Here is a 19,140-nt window from a genome sequence, read left to right as displayed (position 1 = left end):
AAGCAGGGAGGGCCAAACTTCCCTGTAGTGCTTGTAGCTCCGAGACTTTTCATGAGCTCTAAGGAAAGCAACACATGGAAACAGTGAGCAGCGAATAAAAGTGGTGTGCCAACCTTTGTGTTAGACACTACTGAGGCCAGTGCTGGAACACTGTGTCTGATGTGGTGGTCTATGTTTTGAAGTGGTTATCAAAAATTTGGGAAGTATCTAAGAAAGACCCCCCTCTTTCTTCTCCCAAAATACTAAAACTAAAGGAAAAAGTGAAGTAGTGACTTAATGGACTCTTTAAGTACCTTTTAATGAAAAAAAACCCAATGTGATGCTGGACTGTTCATTTAAAAGATAACTTAATGCAGACAATACACTAAATCTGTGCTAAAACACACAAGATGTTTTAATAGTGACTAATCAGTGGAACATATTCCTAAAGGAAGTAATGAACTCTCCATTGCTGGTATTTTCTGATTGGGAAGGGATACCTTTCTCATATCTGGTACCCTTTAACACACGTAAATTTCTGAAATCAATACAAGGTGAGACTTAAGTGTCCTGATGTCCAGGAGTTCAGCCTTGATAATGTAAAAGGCCCCGTGCAGCCTAAAATTTAGGCTTTATAAATTTAATTAGTTAGCACATTTAAAAGGTGTTCAGCACTAGGAAAGTCATAGAAGTACTTGTTCAAGTTAATTCCCTCTGGAAAGTTGGTTGATTTAGTACCTGAGGAAATATTTAATCTTTTGTACCTGGTTGTCCCAGGTTATGTCTCTGTGACTACATTTGCTAAACCCTGTCTTTCTAGTTACTTAGCTCTGCTTCATTTGTCTTGCTAACATTCTGTGGGAGCACATCATCTAAGCTCCTCTTTGCCCTCCACTAGTGGAGTAAGTACTTCATTGTCTTTGTGTGTGAACCTGTAGTTCTTGGATGAGTTTACAGTACTGTATTGGCTTTGTACTCAGTTATAATAGCTTGAAGTTTGTCAACAAAAAAGCATTTAACATTTAGTATATTGAGAAAAATGCTTTGTGCAAAGTATTTAGATTTAAAGTAATTTTTTTTTTAAATCCTGTCTCTAATACATAAGAATACAATTTATAGTAATGGACTATTATCTCTTATTCTGGAAAAATATCCAAATCACATTGAAATCTCATGGAAATTGACACCAGAGCAAAGATTTCTCTGTCTCTGCAGGACTGTTGTTAGGATGCTGTAGCAAGGTGCACAGGGAAAGCTCTATCCCAGCCAGAACATGATTAGTGATGTACAGCTTTCAGATGCTCAAATGTTTATTTTACTGCAGGTGTTGCACACAATAGGTGTCCCAGGCAATAGATACCTTCAGTACTGTCAGAGAACCTGACTTAAAGCTGAAGTTAGACTCAATCTTCATGAGCATCATGATGATGAAAGTTTCACTGGTGAACAGCAGTGAAGTTGCCAGGTTGTGGCAGTATTTACAGTAACTAGTTTTGTAGGTGGCCCTAGATTGCCCTGGATAGCCGGGGCCATCCTCTCTCTGTGATGTCTTTATTCACTTCTGTGCTATCCAGTTCCCACCCTGGTGTTTAGCACAGTCTGATTCTCCTGGGCAAGGATAGCTTTTCCCTCCTTTCTGCCCAGCCCAGTGATGCTACTTCCTCTGCTCCCCAGCGAGTTAGAGCAAACCTGTGCGTGTGGTCAGCTGGGGTGTCTGGACCTAGGAAAGCAGCAGTGAAGGAGGGAGCTGTTTAGGGCAGGGTGTTCCCAATGCCTCTGCCTGGCACTTTCTCTTCCAGGGACAGATGCTCAGTTTCTGGGGAGTTAGTGAGCTGTAACAGATACTAGGTATGGACTCCAGAAACCTGATAGCTTTTTGTCCAGAAGGCTTAAGAGTGTGGCAGTAGCTGATATCTAGTGTGTGTTGATTTGTGGGTATCAGTGTCATGAAAGACTTAAATGAAGTTGCCTTTCCTTAGTTACACTTCAGCAGTCCACAAAAGTTCCATGGAGGGCCAATTTCCCTTCATCCATTTGGATCATTGGCATTGCCATGATCTAGATGGGAGATTGACATCTTTACTAAAAATATATTTTTTTTGACTCTCTAGCTAATAATTTTCTTCCAGAGCACCACTGGAGCAGCTGCCTCTGCTATTTTTGGCATATACACCTCTAGACTGCAGACAAGAGCTCTCTGTCTGCCCCTTTTTAAATATTATTTTCTGTATATGTGCATGATGGTGGGTGTTATTCTGGATTCTGTCTAGTAGTTCTTGACTATTCCACCCCCAGAAAAGCTCTGATCAGAGTGAGGGACCTGAACTAAATTTCTGCAAGATGCTAAAATAACATTTGTAACAAAAATATCTTTCATTTCTCAGTTGAAAATGTTTTTGGGTTTAGATGCTTGACATTTCAGTGAAAAGTCAGAATCTTTCCAAGGGCATTTTCATTCAGTTGAAAGCTGATTTTTCTGTTGAAAAACATTCGACCATCATATTTAAGGTCCAGCTATATAGAAAAATACAGCTTTGTCTGACCTAAAACAGAAGTCAAGGACAGAGATTTATAAGTAATTGGTTTGAGGATGGCTATGGATGTCTGACCTCAGAACTAAGCAAGTCTTTGAATGCCCTTTGAAGGAAAAGGGTAATTCAAGGACATGGAGTTACATGGAAAATCAGATAAAATGCAATGTGTTTTTAACAAAAGCTGATTGTGTCACACTAGACCAGTATCTCTCTTTGATAAGATAACTGTTTTGCTAGACAAGGTTGAAGTAGCAAATCAAATACATATATGTAGGTTTAAGTAACACACATAAGGTCTGTTGCCTCATGGGACGTTATTATTTGAGAGAGACAAAAGGCAATAGTATGCATTAGAAGATAGATAAGAAATTAATTTCCCATTTAGACAGCTTGGGTCATCTCAGAAAGAGCATTTAGGAATGGAGAGAGGCTGTATGGGATGTGCTTCAGGCCCTAGTCTTGGGAACAGGTAGCTTTGAATCTGGTGGTGTCTGCAGGGCTGTCCTTCTCCGGGTTTGTGAATATCAGGTACTAGAAAAATGTTATGCCCTCTCTGTGTCATTCCCTCCTTGATTTTTTTATTTCTGGTTGTTTCTCTCATAGTATCAGGTTGATTGTGACTTGCAGTAAAACACTGTGACAATGTGAGAAAGGTGCCTGAGAAGTGCCTGTTTCCTGTCCTGTCACTCTGGACACTGAGGCATTGTCCTGTGAACCTCCCCAGGTCAGCAAACTGAAAGGAGCCTGTGACATATGAAGTAGAAGAAATTTAAGATGCAGAAAGGTTTAATAGCAGAGCAGTCTTTTGACCTCACTGTTTTGACAAAAAAACTCTTACAACATTATATAGAGAGGCAGTAGAAAGCTTTTTATCCTGAAAGAAAAGATGACAGCAGATTATCTTTTATGGCTGCAGTAACATTGTCTGAATGGGTGAATTGGGCTCCTGTGTTTGTTTAAGGATGAGATGGAACTTTGAACAGGCCCAGCATCGTTTTGAGATTGTGTGTCAGATGGTTTTATTTGCCTGCATCTCAGTTCCATCACTGAGGAAACCATGAGAACTCATTCAGTCTGTGGCCATTCCCTGCTGAGCTACATAAACTTCTGTCCCTAGAATCAGCAATGAACAGCAAATACTCTGCAGTCTCCTTGAGGAATTGAGGCTGGTAGGTCCCAACTCCCAGGCAGTATTTGTTCCTCTGCTCTATGAAGTCACTCTGGTTTACTCTATATTGCACGGGCTTTACCTACACAGTTTGGCTTTCAGTTAAGGCATAGCAACAGGTCCTTGATGTGTGTGTGTGGGAGAGCAGTATGGGATGGCCTGACAAAGGGCAGAAAATTCAAATACACAATACCAGTACTAATATTATTTTTTCTTATTGGTAGTGGAGTGCTACCTAAGAGCACCCCCCTCAGACTAGACAGCGTCTTGTAATCTAAATAGGATGTGTTATAAAACACTTCATGATCAAATGAAGTATTCTCTCAAGAAAATTAAATATCTACAAATCCGTGAAACATGAGCTCTGTAGTTGTAGTCATTACAAGTGCTGGTAAGTTTTACTTTGTGGTACTCCTGTAACAATGGGAAAGTAGCTAAATTATTTGAACTCATAAACATTTCTGTTTTGAACATTTTTTTCAGTAACCATTCTCCAATTCTGGACCTGCCCTAATGATCTTTGTCTTTTAGTTGCCAAGATAAACTAGTGTACATGTGCATTTGTGTTTACACTATAAAAAATAGTGTGAGCTTGGAGGGGCTGGGAGGTAGCAATAAGGGATGAGGAACAGCATAATTGGATGAATTCTGCTCCTAAGTGTCTGTCAGGCAAGCTAGACAAAGGGGCTGGGAGAGGGGGCTCATCCACTTAGTTGTCACATTATGCTCACTCCTGATGTTTGAATGGAGAGTCAGGAGGTTGAGCAAAGCCTGCAGTGGGAAGGTGGATAGAAAAAGGACCAGCATGTGCACTGATCACTGAAAAATGAGTAAAATAGCTTTGAGGGGAAAAAAAAGAAGGGTTTTGTGAAAAAAATATTAGTTTGTATCATAGTGCACAGTGCATGCTGAATGAGAAAAGCAGAGATATTTTCTAACTTTTCAAGATGAAACACTACAGCTTTAAAAGAGCAGCAAAGCATTTTGCATGCTGTTATTAAGAGTGAGATCCTGCGAAGGGGTTGTTAACTTATCCCCCAGATTTCAGGCTTGGTGATGATTAGTCATGCTAAATCCCAGGGGTGTTCATGTACATAATATGTTTTCCTTTCTTTTCCCTCCTGTTCTTTTGGGCTCTTTCTTGTCTGTTTCCATAGATTTTCTGATTGACATAATTTTCATGGATAAACCCCACCTCTTCATTCATCTCTCTCTCTCAGGATTACTAATTGTTCCTCTACCTCTGTCAGCATCCTAGCTCATGTTACCTATTTATTAAATTTTCCAGGAAGCATGTTCTTTGTGTTGTCCCTCACACATCCAGTAAGTTTTCTTAGAAAAATACTTCAGAAAAACTTAAACTAGTTAAAGTTCCTTAAAATACTATAATATTATATAAAAAATATAGTTTCTGATAATTTCCTTGTGTACCTTTCTCTATCTGTATCTCTGTCTGATGTCTTGCAGGTTTCTGTCCTGTAGACTGTGGGGGAATTTTCTCTTAGGTTTCTGTGCAATGCCAAGCACAGCAGAGCCTCCACTTTGTTACTGAGTATTAGGTGAACAAAGAGTATAGAAAGAACAATAAAAATATAAACAGATAATTTTGCATTTATATTGTGAAAGAGTTTTCTATCACAGTGGTTATACACATGCTCTCCACCCCCAAATGTTAAATAGAAAAAGAGATTTAAAATTAAAATGGTGCCTACTCATGATTTTGCATTGTTCAGTTAAAGATCAAAATTAAAACTAGAAAAAGTAAAAAAACAAACCCTAAGACATAATAAACAACACGTTTTTGTTGGTTTTCATTTTGTTGTCTTTCAGTACCCTTTTACCAATGCAGGAGTGATTTCCTCAAAATGAGTTTCTCTTTGGCTTTTGGGCATTAATGCACCAATTTCCTTTCTGCTACTGAATATTATCTGATCCTGAAACTGGCTACAATTGAATTATAGACTGTTCCTGTCAATCACAGCTGCTTATCTGAGTCTTATTGGGGCTGAAATTGAAAATTCCTTAATAGAGTGATGTTGGAGCTTAGGTATTTTCTCACAGGGACCAAACCACGTTCCCTCCCCCCTCACCTCTCTGCATGTGCCACATCTGTGACCAGCTGCAGTGGTTACAACCCCATGCAAAGTCTTGGAGTGAATCTCTGTGCAATTCACCCTGTGAAATGTGAGTGCTATAATGTTAGAAGGAGGTGTTGCTGAGAGGAGGGACTTGCCAACTTCCCTTCTGCACTGCAGCAGCGCTGTCGATGCAGCAGTTCCTGGAAGGTGAAGCTGTCACTGCCCTGTTATACATGAAGGAAGATTCTGACCCAGTCTACACAGCCTCTTTTCCCAGGTTTTGCAGGATGCTGCTTGGTTTCCCCTCTACCTGCCCAACTCCCAAGAGATGTTACAATAACATAATGTCCAGATATCTGTCCTCAAACTAAGAGTTCCTGTTAATAATTAATGATTTTATTTGCTAGCAAGGGTTGTGTTTACTGGGTGCTATAACTTTACATCATGAGCAAAATTCAATGAAAACTATACTGGTGAAGAACAAAAGAAAGCATTAAAGGGCTTTTATAAAGTCATAGTAGTGAATAAACTTGTAGAAAAGAAACTAAACCGAAGTGCAGTTTTGAAGTAGGGAAGAAGAACTCAACACACTAAACTGACCACTTTCCTTATAATCCACATGATGTATAAAGATAGTATTAACTTTAATAACTTTAAATTTAATAATTTTAAAATGTAACCTGTGCTTGTGCATAGCATGATCTTTAATTTCTGTCCAGCTAAAGCATTGATTTCTGCTTCTTCAGAGAACTCATGAAACAAAGATAAAAGATCCTTTTTGCAATTTGTTTCATGCACCTTCTCTTCTATATTTGATATAACTAGGTTGTGTCATATACTTTGTGGAAAATTTGATTTGAATTGATGAAACATAGTGTGAGGTAAAGCAGTCACATGACTTCTAGCACAGCACAGTTTTGGTGTTTAGGAAGTCTCAGGAATGTATCAAAAAGGCAGAATTCAAAAATGTTTCTCCCTGGTTACCAGTTTGCCTCCGACATATTTTCAGATTCCTTTCCCTTTGGACATTTCTGAGTAAACGTTCTCAGGTTTTGATTTCTAAGGACTTAATGTAGCAATCTGCATGAAACACTTCACAAAATAGGTAAAGTTGTTCTGTTTGTTTCAGAAAGAAACTTTTGGAGTCCCATTCACATCAGTTTTTGACAAAGACAAAGCGTGCATTGGGTGTTTGAGTACACTGAATCCCATTAGCCTACTCATTTGTGTGTGCAGAGGAATCTGTTCACACCAGGAGCCAGTGCAGAACAGCTGTTACCTTTGAAAAATTGATTTTTTTTTCCATAAAGTTTATTTATTCTGTTCATGCTATTAAGTTTTGGCATCTCTCCAAAGAACTGCACCAACGCTCAGACTTTTTGCTGTGTTTTGTTGCTTAATTTGTTTGCTTTGGGCACACTTATATTCAGGACTATACCACTGAAACTTAAATCAGGTAATTCGATCATAAATTGTTGTGTTTCTGGTGCTTAAAGGTGTCCACTCAAGGTTTTGCCCCACTTTAAGTCAGTTTTGAAATACCACCATGGAGCAACGTGACTTTGAATAAAGTTTGGGTGTAAGTTCTCCAACCTGTTTAATGGGGTAATGCTGAGAACAGGGGAAGAGAGATTTTTCACAAGTAACACAAACAGACCAGCAGTCACATAAACCAAACTGCCAGACGAAAATAGCAAACTCATGCAACACAGAGTCCTGCAAAGATGGATTGCTTCCCTCTTCTCTTATCCTGTCTAAGCCAGTGTGATTGGGCAGGACTTTGTTCTGGAACAGAAATACCCTGTGCCACTGCCTGGGCTGGAAACATCTCTTTTGAGAACAGAAGGAAGTAACTCATTTTTGTTGTCAGCTGCGAACCAAGTGTGCTGGTAGTTACATAATAATTTAAAAAATGTTAATGAATGCTTACGTGTAGTTATGATAGTGTTTTGTCATAATAGGTCAAGGGATGCAGCTTTATAGTCCTTGCTGACAATCCATTTTGTCACCAAGCCCCTGACCCAGCTCATTTGTGTAGGTGTAATGTGTTGTGCACAGGAGTTACAGAACCACATCTACTGAGGTATTGTACAGTCCTTGTGAAATCTATTGCTGAAAATGATGTTTTAGGGTTATTTGGGTGCTGTAACACTCAGCATTGCACCACCTAACTCCAGGATCCCAAAGTACCTGCTGGAATCATGAACTTTGGGCTCTATAATAACAAGACTTAGGCATAAAAAGGTTTCAGAGTCCAGATGAGTGAAAATCCACTGAAGCTACAAAGAAATGAGATGCTGAAGGTGGGCAGAAAGCATAAGTACCTCTCCCTGTTTAGCTCCCTGCTCTGGCAGGCACTGCCATCAGTGGATCACTATCTTGGGATCTTGAACTGGAGTCTCCTCTTAGATATTCTCTCTGGGAAGTAATGCCTCCTCCCATAACTCCAGACACCTAATGGCCAGGGGGCTGGAGCACATTCAGAAGTCTTTGTTCATTTTTACTTTGCCCGACCCAGAGTTAAAAGTTGAATCAGAGTCAGGACTACATGGCATTCTGTGGTACATCTCTGTGTGTCCCATCTCTAATAGCAGTAGCAGTATTACTATTTACCCATTTGGACAAGGGCTTGAGCCTCAGTTTTCCTCATATGAGGCACAGACAGGCTTCAGAGTCCATTCTTCTCTCTGCCTAGTGGAGTCTGGGAATAGTTCACAAATGAAGAGTATCATGTCTGCCATTTAGATTGATAACAATCAGCATGTGCAAAGCCTTGGAAACTTCTAACTTGTTTTGGACACTTTTTCTGGAAATCATAGAACTCTCTGTACTGCTTCTCATGCCCTTGTAGATTTAGTTGGGTGTACTGAAAGTGTGTCCTTGAATCCAACGGTTTTGTTCCCTTGGGTTTATCCTATGAATCATGCTATAGCTTTAGGAAACAAGATTAGAGCCCTAAATATATCAGGAGCATAATATATACGTATTATTTTAGCTCAGCACTGCAGCCATTTGAGAAAATTATTTACATAGAGAAACAGTAATATAAGAAATATCTCATGTGAGACATGTATGCAAATCAAGTCAGTATATACTAAAAAGCAACAAGTAATTGATACCCTTGGGTGACAGACTAAAGAGGAAATAGAAAAGTGAGAAATAGCATAATAAATCTAAATATTATTAGAATTGGGAAATCTGGTTAGGATATCTGCCTGCAAAGTGGGAAAATATTTTATGGACTTTCATTTACACTAGTTAGCCAAGAAGACTATTTACTATGAAAAAGTGCCAGATGTTCTGTAACTTTGGGTTGGTCCTCTCTGTTTTCAAATGCAGCATAGTCTAGTACTGAGATGCACTGATTTCTGCAGGCTTAGGTGTTTATCCAGAAGATTATTGTCAAGTCACGCTGAGGATTTCCTGCACTGAAAAAGCCAGATGTGTGGGCCATAGTATTTTCTAATAAAGTGGATCTTTTACCAAGGTGTCAACTGCTTTTTTTCTTTTTAGTATCCAGACAGACATATCTTCTTTGTGTTTGAAGCTGGACACTAAGAAAAGAAGCTGTTGGAGTCAGTCAGAAAAGTATTCATAGCAAATGCATACAAAAGAAAGCAGAACTAAATGAGTATTTTGAGAGGAAAAAAGTAGTAGCCAAATGACTAGATTTTGCCCACATTAGGCAGTTCTGCTGTAGGACTATTTTTGTGTCATCCCAATGTCACTTTAAAACATCAGGCAAAATGCCTTACTTACTACCTCATTAAAGAGGTGGAGTAGTGCTCTGCCAATTAATCAACAAAATTAGATGTACCTGCTCTTTATAAGTCTTCTTGGGTCATTTCTTTACCAACTATAGGTCTGCCTGCTCTGTTCAGAACTGTGCTCCCCAGTAGCCAGGGCATGGAAAGACAATCATCCAAAGTGGATCAAGCCACTGAGAAAAGCAGGAAAGGAGAGACAGCTGGTGGCATGGGAGACTTTCAGTGGGAACACACAGGGAAAGGGGGGGACTGCACAACGGGCTCATTTCCTTCCCTGGTCCCTCTGTTAAACATAGATTAATCCAATATTCCTCATTTCCCCGCTAAATTGAGGTAAGGCAAACTGTGTACTGGCAGGTCACCATTTTGGTCAGTCACAGATAAAACAAACATCCTGTAATCTCTCCAGTGAATCTCCTCCCCACTAGTCTTTTGCCTTTTTGTGGCTTCTGATCCAGGTATTTTTCTCTTTCCCTGTGACTTTTTATTACATAGGCAGTAACTCAATCTTTTTTTTTTTTTTTTTTTTTGACTTTCAGAATTATATTCAGGATTTCTCCCTTTAATATAATACATTTTAACTCAGCATCAGTAATATTTTTCTGGTTTTTTTCACTCTTTTTTGTATCTAAACCCACAAATACTTTAAGTATTACAATTGACCTTTGTGATTACTAAGCCTGAAATTTGATTCTAATGTTTTTGCTTTATGCTTTTCTATGTCAACCAAACATTGAATTAGGTGTGTGGGTTACATTGCAAATTTCTTGTATTGTTTTGAATACATGTTGTTTTTGTGGATTAGTTATAGTTTTTTTAGCTTTTAGAAACACAAGAACTGATGTCACTGCTTGATATCTCTCCAAAGAACTGCAGGAAACATTCAAGTTTCTGCTCTTGAATCTAAACATACTCTTTAGTTGTAACCTGAAACACGTTTGTTCACGTCCTGCTTTGCTGAAAGCACGCCCTTTAGTGAGAAAAAATTCCTTAGTGTTGTTTGAGAGTTACTACAACACAACTAAACACAAAGATCTATTTTATTTTTCATCCTAGCTTGGATTTACTACCAGGCATCAAATGTAATAGTAGGGACTTAATAGCTTGTGCATTAGGCAGTATAAGATTTTTATCTAGTATAATGCATTTATCATATAATTCAATGGTATCTGAGACACATTCTGGCTCCTCTATGAGGAAATTCAAATACTTCTGCTCAGTACAGAGCTTGTTAGTACACTAGTTTTAGATCTTAATAAAAAGTGCTTAGAATGGAAAATGATTACTTGATACTTCATGTGCAATGTTAATACTTATTGTCCTCTGTTCTGAGGTTCGTGAGATGTCTTTCACACCTATCAAAGTAACAGAAAGTAATTATTTTGTATATGGCAGATATTACTGCAGGCACAGACACGCCATCACAGTATGGTGTGAGGGCACAGTGTCCTTAAGAAACTTAAAAGAAAAACAAGATTGTCTTCAAGAAAGTTTTCTTGATCTAGTTGGTAAAAGTTACTAGATCAACATCGATGATGGCAGGGCCACAGAATGTGCTGAGTTGGAAGGGACCCACAAGGATTATTGAGTTTAACTCCAGACCCTGCACAAGACCATCCCCAGGAGTCACACCATGTGCCTGAGAGGATCATCCAAATGCCTCTTGAACTCTGTCAGCTTTGGTGCTGTGACCCCTTCCCTGGGGAGCCTGTTCAGTGCCCAGCCACCCTCTGGGTGAAGAACCTCTTTCTAATATCCAACCTAAACCTCTCCTGACACAACTTCAGGCCATTACCTCGGGTCCTGTCACTGGTCACCAGAGAGAAGAGATCAGTGTCTGCCCCTCCTCTTCCCCTCACAAGGAAGTTGTAACTGCAGTGAGGTCTCCCCTCAGTCTTCTCTTCTCCAGGCTGAACAGAGCAAGTGCCCTCAGCCACTCTCCACGAGGCTACATGTGGCTGCTTGTTCTAGATTGGCAGACAGTATGAGCTGCTTCACAGAAATATGACAAATAGAAGGGCAGATGAGGAAGATGTCACTGAAATTCTCATAATGATATTTGATGAAATTCAGAGCCCCACCAGAAACTTCAAGATAAGGGAGCTAAATCTAGCCTACAGTAAAGATACCTGAAGGTCACATAAGTATATCACCCTACTGGTAAACATATAGCTTTTGGACAAGATTCATGGATTGCAAAATAGAGAAAATTTTATAAAATGCAGACTAACAGGAGAAAAATGGTGCGAAATTTTAGAATTCCTTCTAAGTCTAGGGATGTTAGTTAAGAACCAGGGCTTGGATATATTCGGTTAATCTATGAAGACTCTATGTGGCATTTTAGTATATGAGATAAATGATTCTCAAAGAGCAGCATTTTGCATGAGCTTCACTTTGTTTAAAAAGTTCTCAACTAGTAAAGGCAAAACATAGTTAATATTTTTATTTATCTGAACAGTGAAAGAAGGTGCATTTTACTCCCTTTCTTACTGCCTATGGTACTTTAAAGCTTTCCCCCAGATTAGATTACTGCAAAGGAAAGTAATATCCCCTGATAAGAGCTGAAGTGAAAGAACTGCATGGCACCTCAAGTAACCATATGTGCTCATCTGGGTTTTCCAAGACTAGCCAAGGTTGACACTCTAGCTGCAGAAACCAGTGAATCATTCCCTCCGAAAACACATATTTCTTCTCCCTTACAGGGAAAGAAGGGTGAGAAGAAAAATGTATGATAATCCATTGATTGGAGAAAAGTCTAACATGAATTTATATTAATGATAAATGAAATCATTATGTCAATTTTTGGGACACAATATATTTTTAGTTATTTGTTTACAGAATATTAAAAAGTATTTTGTTTTGTGGCGAACAGGAAAATAAGAATACGGATCTTTTAATGTTGGCAAATGTGTGCATTTTGGAAAGGACAGATGCTATTAGATTTTTTTTTTCCCAGTAGGAAGTACTCTGAAGCCATCAGGCTTTCACATATAAGTAGGTCAAGGAAGACTTCTTCCAACATTTATACTCTTTAACTGCAAACAGGAAACTATTCCTCATTTTTGTGTCCAAAAGGCCATATTAAACCTGACCTTGAGCTTATGTACAGTTTTACTTGACCTTTATTTAGAAACCCTTCTGCTAGAAAACTGCCTTTTGTTGTAACTAAAAATATACTTCACTGTCAACATGAGTCAGCATTCAAAGGAAAGAGCTTTCAATCCATTATAGAGGTGCAGTGGAATCCTGACTTCACTGATGTCAGTGGAAATGTTTCCACCTATTCTGATTGCACTGAGCTTTTCTTCCACCTACTTTATTATGTCAATTACGTTCCTGAATTTTTTTTTCTCTTCTATTTTTTCCTCTGGATTACAAAAAAGGCATTCTTTCAGTGGAGCAGCATATGTGTTTGTATATATAGAAGCATTTAGTCCTGCATTGATGCAGTGGCAGTTACATTTGTGTAACTGTGGCATTTTCATCACTCTCACCTTTCTGAAAGAAATGTTTTGGTTTTGGGGTTTTTTTTGGTTTCTCTTCAATTGCGTAACTTCTGCACAAAAGCAGAATTCTCAAAGATGCTTATTATTCTGTTATTTCTTCTAAATACCAACCTACCTTTCTGTAGCAAGAACAGTGACCCTGCCTGCAGACAGCACTGATACATAAGAAATGCTCACTAGCCAGTTTTGTGGCTTGCTTCTCTCATGACATCAAATCTGATGAGAATGTTTTGATAAGAGCTGGAATGATAGCAAAATAGGGATGTATGAAGTTGCTCTTTTCTATCTTTTCACCATTTAAAAACATTCTAGTTTTTCTCTCCAGACTGTCTACCATACCACAATCATTTTTCCTATCTCTTGGCAAGTACTCATACGTCCAAAACTTGTGAAAAGAAAACATCCTCATAAAAAGCGTGAATTGTCTTTGAAAGAAAAGTTACAGGAGCAATTTGTTGTTGCTGCATCTGTAGAAATTGATATCTGGGTCAGCAGTTGGTACCTTAATGACTTTGTATTGAGGTTTATTCAGCTGCAGGGAATAAACAGGGAACAGTAATATTTATATCATAGGTGATTTTGAAAGAATAAATATTGAGACCTGTGCTGATTGAGTTCATTGATACATGCAGTACAGACCTTTGGTTTGAAAATTGGGCAAAAAAAGGGCCAAATTTGCATATACAAAAGAGATTTAAAAGCTTCCCTGTGACTTCAGTGGTGCTGACTGGGGCCTGTACAACTGTTGTCGAGTTACACAGTGAAACTTTTGAGAACCTGGCACAGAAGTTGAAAGTCCTTTAACTTACAAACCTCTCTCTTATGTTAAATGGGTAGTTAAGTAGAAGTTTCCCCAAGACTCTTCCTAAAATGTCAGGGGCTTTCTGATTTATCATTTTTGAATATTTTGTATATTTTGTGAAATTTGACTCCTAAAATTAAAGCCATTTTTAAATGTAAAAAAAAAATAGCTGTGCAGTATTCTTGGCTTTTATGTTCAAGCAGTATTAACAAATTAAGACATGTAGCAGCAGCATGAAAACAAACTTGCATACTGTTTTGACATGTGCATCTCATGGAAGGATTGCTAATTGGTGAAAATGCCAATCATTACAGACAGTGATTCATTCTCAGGAGTGGATGATATCTGCTGGTGCCACATGGCATATAATCAATGCTGTGAGAACCATTCATGACCGATATTTAAAGTATTTGGGGGAGATTTCAGCCTTCAAAAAAGGACTCCCATAGAAAGAGAAAGCACAGAAAAGGGATAGTTGCTTTTCAAGGGAAACACTGGAGTAAAGAAAAACAAGAAATTGCTGAAAGAAAAAATATAATATATGTATCCATATTTTTAATTTTGTTAAAAATGAAAAAATATGTCTCTTGCCCACTCCAGGCTCACACAGTGGTACTGGAATGAATACGGACAGTTACCATGGGAGTGATGTGGTCTGAGCATTGTAAGTGCTCAGTTGTTTCATGCCAGTGGAGTTGATGGGGTTTACTGGAGCCCAGCTCTGGGGAGCGAGGTGGTGCTGCCCCTGGAGACACACAGCCCCAGGGCACAGCTGCTGGGGTTTGTGGCTGCATATGCTGTGCTGAGAGAGAGTGGAAAAGGGGCTGGGTGAACTGTGCCTCTATTCTTCCTCAAATGTTCCTTTGTGCCCTCAGCAGGCAATGATCTTGCTGTGCATCTTATAAAAAAAATCGCGTAGTCCTTTGACCATTTTTGCCTTCCAGGACTGAGGACACACCTCACCTCAGTGTCTGAAGAGCTGTCAGCTCTGTGAGCCAGGACATTGTTTTGTTTACAACATGCCAAAGTTCATTCTTCTGATTTGTCACTTATCCTCTAGATCCAATGATGTGCTTAGTGCTGCTGTCAGAGGTGCAACGGTGGCTTTCCCGGGCTGCTCCTGCTGCTGTTCCATTAGCTCGCTCCGGCTCTGGCAGCACAACAGCAGGAGCAGCACGGCTCGGGGTGCACCAGTTCTTAGGGAACTGTCAGTTGTCAGGGCAGGCATTGCACTGCTAGAAGCAAACAGGCAGGAGTAGTCACAGTCACCAGATCTAGTGAGATACAGAACAGGCTCTCGTCTGTAAGGATTAAAGAGCAACTGAAGTTTTATTAACAGGATGTTATCAAAAGCTTGTGAAAATCATAAAATAAGCTTCCATTCACACAAGGTTAGCAATTTGTCTTCTCCAATGACTGTTAGTCAGAGCCTGTTGCTGATACAGCTTACAATTTGCTAGGCAGTGGCCATGCTGGTGGTATATTGAACTGAAGAATGAGAAACCTCAAGAGACTTGCACTTGAATTGTGAAGAACATCTTTTAAAAGTCTCTAAACAAAATATAAGCTATTAAATGTGTTGCAGCAATGAAGTGCTGAGTTGCAAATGGAGGACAGCTCAGTGCTTTTGTATGGGGAGGAAGGACAAGGTCTTCAGCTCCTTCAGAGTTTTGCAAATTACCAAGAGACAGTTTTGTTAATAGAGCAGTGGGCAGAACTTCTTTTCTTGCCATACAAAAACAATCACTGCAGAGAATTCTCTGCCCTGGAGATTTCTCCAGGTGCTAGAGAAAATACCACAGCAGGTTTTTCTGAATCACAAGTTTGCTGGCTTGTAATTTTCATGCAATAGGAGGAGAGCTACATTTAAATATGGATCCCATGTTTCTGCCCTTAGAGATCAGTTCAAAACACTGCGATTTGTCCTCGTGGGGAAGAGTGGGATAATTACACCGGTGGTAGACTCTGTGTGTACTTATGGAAGTTGCCTTCCACAGTAAATGGTGGGGTTTTGAATGACTCAGTTTGGAGTTTTATTGTATTTTATAGGGCATAACTAATATTTATGAAAAGGGTTTTTCTTAGTTTTTACATATATCTAATTCATGTAGTTTAACATATATGAAGTTTTAAAAAAATGTGTACTGTGTATAGGTATGATAAGATCTGCATGTAGCTCTTAGAACTGGTCAGGAGGCACTTTGAAAGTCTGAAAATGCCAGCTAATACTGAGAAAATGGATGAGTCAAATAAAAACTATGAATTTATGGAAATAATACGTGTTGGTTTATGGGGATCTTTAAAAATAGTAATTGTAGGTCACCAAAATATCATTCCTTCTATGCATATGGTGTTATTAAATAATGGTTAACATGCAATAGGTTTAGATCAATCAAAAAACCCCTGTAGGATGACCAAAAGGATAGCATCTTACAGATGGTTTTTTCTGAAGACTTTACACTGGTCTTACCACCCCAGCGAAATAACTGGAAGGAGTCACCAAGGAAAATTCTGCCCTCAGTTACAGCAGTGCTAATGCAGAGTAACTGAATCCATCTGTGCTGGGTTTAGCACTTGGAGCAAGAGCAAAGTTATATCAGGAGTCATATCAATTCCATTCATTCCAAAGGGCTTATTTTGGATTTACTTTTTTGTTGGGTCATTTGTTGTTTTATTGACGCTAATACAGGGTGGCAGTGAATGTGTGTGCTATTTTTGCATATAGTTCATTTGTATATTTTTCCTGTATGCTATTTTTACAACAATTTGTGTAACTCTATCCTAAAAAAAAACCCCAAATGGGCAGGATAAACACAGAACAAAAAAGTCACCTCTGTGCTCAGATAACATGCATTTTACAAATGTAATTAATGTATAGTCTAAGGGGACTGGCTGAAATTCTCTGCAGAACCACTGTACCCTCTGACTTTCCAAGCTCTTTATCATTTACTTTGAAATTTGTTGCTAGAAGACTTTTCTCTCTTGTCTTTTGCTTCCACTTTCCTGAAATTTTTGTGCTCTAGCAGCAGTCATCAAAACTGCAGGTATTAAGACACAGGGTACAGAAACACAGGAATCCAATAATCTCCTGACTGTGACAGATCGTAGCTCTTGAGAATTAGTCTTGAGCATTGTTTGATAGTTCCAGTTTTGCACACAGTAGCTCTAAAAAATGTTCATTGCTGAGGAGCTTACACCCACCTCTGTAAGCAACTAGAATTCAAATTAATGATAATGAGAATTGTTCATACATCAGAAGGAGAAAAGAATGCAAGGAAAGTAATTTGTCTCCTGAAGCAGCCTGTCTCCTTGACTCTGTCAGGAGAAGGAACGCATACCTTAGGAAATCAGTCTTCTCTTGTTAATTCCAGCTGAAATGGCTCAAAAGAGGTTCTTCCAAGTGTTTTGACAGAAAGTACAGAGAAGGATAAGAGACCTATTCCTCTGGTACTTCAGCTGGAACTAACACAGGAAGGCTTTTAAAAAAGAATATAGTGAGGGGGCTCCAGAATCAAAATGGGAGCTTATGCAATAATATTCAAGTTAAAAGAAAACTTCTATATCTGAAAAATTAAAAGAAAAAAAAAAAGCAAGAAAACCTTGCTGAGAAACAGAAGCCTCTTAATAAATCAAAAACATTTAGCAAGTGGAAATAAGGACTTAGTCCTCTTGTCCGGTGTCCAGAAGAAAAAGGGCTCACAAAGGCTGGTGCTGACAGCATATCTTACAAGTGGAAGTCTGGAAGGGCCCCATACACACCAAATGCAAAGCAAATAAGGATTTTAATTCAATCTGTCAAAATTAATTAGAAACAAGATTATAAAACCCCCCTCACAATCAGATGAAACATTAGCTTGTTAATGTTAATTCCCATTCTATTATTGGGATAAACTCAATCATAGCTATTTGCTTTGTAGCTGATCAGCTGCTCTACAGAATCTGAATTTTCTTTTTATTTACCTCTGAAAGTTTGAGTAGAAACTACCTATCTGTAGTGACAAGCATACAGCCTTTCTCCCCAGCTGTGCAGAGGGAGGTTTTGGGGGACAAGGTCTTGCTGAAGGTTCTGTTGCAGGAACTCCTCTCCCCACCTTAGGGAACAGGCACACCTTTCCAGGAAGGGATATGGGAGCAGATCCCAGATGTATCTTCTGAGGAACTCTTAAGAAAGCATTTGTGGTGCATTTGCTTGAGCTTCCCACCCAATCTGATCCATGGCTATTTGCTTACAGCTTCCCAGCTGTATTTCACTCCATAACTACGTGATCTGTTCCTGACATTTGCATTGAGACATTAGCAGGCTCGGCACTGCTCCCATGTGCAGTGTAGCTTCAGATTGCAGTTGCCTTGCCCATGGAGGCAAAGCAAGCATACACCTGCTTGCTAGGGAGTGTGCAGCCATTTCTGCTCATTTGCATTGATTGGACCTGTCACTGCGTGCACGAAATCATACCCGAAACTTTTTTTTATGCCTCGTGTCAGATTTGATCTCACCAGTTCTGTTGGGGTGTTGCTGTACACCCCACTGTGTGAAGGGCAGGGTGTTGTGCGCTCACAACTGCTGTGTGCTGAGGCTCAGTGCAGTAAGGTTTGGTCCAGGAAGTGTTTATTTTGATCAGACATGTCTAATATTAGGAAAATATTGTGTGTCATTACTGAAATAGGTAATAGACTATTGTTCTGTGCTGTACAAATGATGGATATGTAAATAGAGGAATACTGAAAAAGCAATGCAAGACATAATGTTCATTTGGAGTTGCACCATAATGGAAGCATCCACGCATTTATGCTTAAAAAATAAGGTCTGGCTCTTCTATGTGCAAAAGTAAAGCTATCACCATAAATATCTGGCTGTGTTGTTAAATCAGTAGCAACAAAGCCTAAAGCAAAAACATAGAGAAGTAGGTGTATTTATTGCTATGTAAAAAGTTAAAATAAAAATGTAATTTTCAGCTATCTTTTATGTTCTTGGAAATATTGGTGAAGATGTATAGCCCAATAAAAAAAGCACATTGGCATTTTGCACTGTTAAGAATAAACCACAAATCACCTGCATTATTAGCCACTAATCTCCTTAGGTCCCTAATCATATCCATGTGAATGCTAAGAAGCAACCTGGGCTAGGAAGGGAGTTTTCAAAGTGGTAGATGCCTTGGTATCACTGTAATTTGGAGAGGGTTGTGGAAATATTTCATTTCTACCTTACTTCCTAGAGTGACATGGTGAGTTAGTTGTCCTTGTACCATCCCAAACTCATTGAGACAGCAGTGAATTCAACCAAAAAAATTCTCAGCTGCCAGGTGAGT

The 19,140-nt window shown here is 39.1% G+C and overlaps 1 protein-coding gene and 1 long non-coding RNA gene across 4 annotated transcripts in view; one reads left to right on the top strand and one right to left on the bottom strand.

Annotated features, from left to right (window-relative positions):
* Positions 1–9,245, top strand: part of LOC135419699 (uncharacterized) — a 65,512-nt gene extending 56,267 nt beyond the window's left edge. The window contains exons 2-4 of one of the 2 annotated variants that reach the window (XR_010433104.1): positions 7,721–7,842; positions 7,937–8,062; positions 9,099–9,245. This is a non-coding gene — a long non-coding RNA (uncharacterized LOC135419699). The remainder of the gene's footprint in view (positions 1–7,720; positions 7,843–7,936; positions 8,063–9,098) is intronic. The other variant, XR_010433105.1, reaches the window with a different exon arrangement.
* Positions 1–19,140, bottom strand: part of SLC9A9 (solute carrier family 9 member A9) — a 181,823-nt gene that overhangs the window by 15,897 nt on the left and 146,786 nt on the right. The gene's annotated exons all lie outside the window — the stretch shown is intronic.

This window comes from Pseudopipra pipra, chromosome 10, assembly GCF_036250125.1.
Source record: "Pseudopipra pipra isolate bDixPip1 chromosome 10, bDixPip1.hap1, whole genome shotgun sequence".
NCBI classification, from domain to species: Eukaryota; Metazoa; Chordata; class Aves; order Passeriformes; family Pipridae; genus Pseudopipra; species Pseudopipra pipra.
Note: the sequence above shows the minus strand (reverse complement) of the source record. Positions and strands in the feature narration are given on the sequence as shown.